We start from the raw sequence: 2,078 nt of genomic DNA, 5'->3' as shown, positions 1-2,078 counted from the left end.
TGGGCAGGTCACTGGGGTCCTCCCCAGAGCCCATTGTCCTCCCACTGGCCAGAAATGGCTGTGCCACCCGAGCTGGGCCTCCCTACCAGCAGGTCACCAGTCACCGGGGTCTCTGTTCTCCAGGCTCGTGGCTGGAATCCCCAGTTCTGTGCTGACCACTGAACAACAAACCTCCTGATGAAAACAGTAACACCCAGGGACACTGGGGGTCTCTCCTCTGCCTGCCAACCCTTCCGAAACCCCTGAGATCTCCTGCTTCATCACACCAGTGTCTTGTCAGGGATCATGGAAAGCTGATGACCCCGGCTATGACGATCCCTGTGTGACATACGTATGGCGTGTACACAGGCACGTATGTAGACACTGGATCTATATTCTGGAGGTGCTTAATAAAAAACCCAACACTGGACAAAGGGATATGGGTTTGCACATCTGCATGGACCAAATAGCATGGCCTGTACACAACCGGCATGTCTGATGCTAGCTGCTGCCCAGTCTGTGGGTACGAGGTAAGAACAGACACGCTCCTACCTGGAAATAGACCAGCTCATGGGTTACATTCCCTTTACTCTACAAAGCGATTCAACTTCAAAGACAGTATTTAGCAGCTAGGTGCTGGGATACACTTGCAAGTTGCTGCCTGCGTTAATCTCGCGGATACTGGCAGTGCCCCGTGTTTAATGGGATAGTTCAGTGTTTGCTCTGTCACTATAAACACTCCCAGTCTGGTGGGAAGTGGGACCAAGCGTGCAATTTGCATTTGTACCAGAAGGGGCTTTTTCCTGCCCAGCAGCAGAGAGGCCCAGAGACACCAGACAGACGATTGTGGCACATCACAGAGCAAAATGCTTAGTTGACTGTGTCCCCCACTGATGAAGAGGACCATCCAGGGGACTCTGTGCCTCCAGGGGAAGGCTGGTGCAGCACATCGGGACTTCACATTTCTCACTCTCTTGCTGAACTCATCATGCCATAGAACCTGCCATCAGGCGGGCGGGGCCTGCCGAGGTTTAGACAGACTGTGCTGAAGTTTTTGATGGTTGATGCTGGGCAGGACCACTGGGGAGGCGGGGAGGAGGCCGGGGGGGCACTGCCCCAGGGTTAATGGGCTCTGAGCTCTTTAAACTGGTGATTTCCATTCTTATTTATACTGTGGACCAGCAAACCCATTCACAAACATTTGGTGGACCAGTAACATTATATTTGCATATTGATTATGCAAATAATGAATATGGAAATAACATGTTGCCAGTCTAACTAGCCCCAACCCAGCCCCTTGTTCCCCAGTGTTTAATATCATTTGACCATGTGACGGCATGTTGGGGGTCCCCCGTCTCCTGCACCCCCGTAGTGGCATGAACAGGCTCCACCAGCCAGTAGAATAGAGGGAGTTTATTGCTTCTCCAGGATACAGCACAGCACAGATGTAATCTGGTTACAGGGCAGGCCTAGGATGCCTCAGCCCCCTTGAGATGGGGGAGACTGGGCCCCTAAATCCCAGCCCCTTCCCTAGGCTCTCCTCCATGCTCCCAGACAGAAACTAACTAACCATCCCTTCCAGCCCTGCCCCCCAGCCAGGGGTGGCATTCCCCCTTCCTTTGTTCCTCTCCCAGGGAGGTAACTGGTAGAACAGGTTACCTCCCTGTCCCATCAGCTACTCAGCTGGGCCGTGGTTCAGACAGCAGCCAGTGGGAGTCACCCACAGCCCAAGCCCAGCAACCAGCAAGGTACCCACACTACGTTACAGACCCCCCCACCGCCACACCCATGCCCTTTGACCCTTTAACCTCTGACTTCTACAGCTCCTGCCAACACCCTTTTGCTCCATGACCCCACCATGCCCCCTCCCAACACCCCTTTGCTCTTTGACACCACCCCAGACCAGCACTCCCCAGACTAGGGCTGCCACCTGTAGGGCGCATGGTTATTATTTCCAGTGGGCAGTGCGCATGATCCCTCCTCTTTCCCCTCCCCAAGGATGCAGGGCCAGGATGCCATCATAGCTGAGTAGGAGCGGGAAGGCGGGAGACGCTTCCTGCTCTGCTCCTCCTGCTGCCACCTCAGCCCCAGCACCACAG

At 54.6% G+C, this 2,078-nt stretch overlaps 1 protein-coding gene across 1 annotated transcript in view; it reads right to left on the bottom strand.

Annotated features, from left to right (window-relative positions):
- Positions 1 to 2,078, bottom strand: part of LOC149521034 (leukocyte immunoglobulin-like receptor subfamily A member 3) — a 1,043,054-nt gene that overhangs the window by 765,189 nt on the left and 275,787 nt on the right. The window lies entirely within an intron of this gene.

The sequence above is a fragment of the Pelodiscus sinensis genome, chromosome 30, assembly GCF_052426305.1.
Source record: "Pelodiscus sinensis isolate ZL-2025 chromosome 30, ASM5242630v1, whole genome shotgun sequence".
Classification (NCBI taxonomy): domain Eukaryota; kingdom Metazoa; phylum Chordata; order Testudines; family Trionychidae; genus Pelodiscus; species Pelodiscus sinensis.
This window is presented reverse-complemented; position numbering and strand designations above follow the sequence as displayed.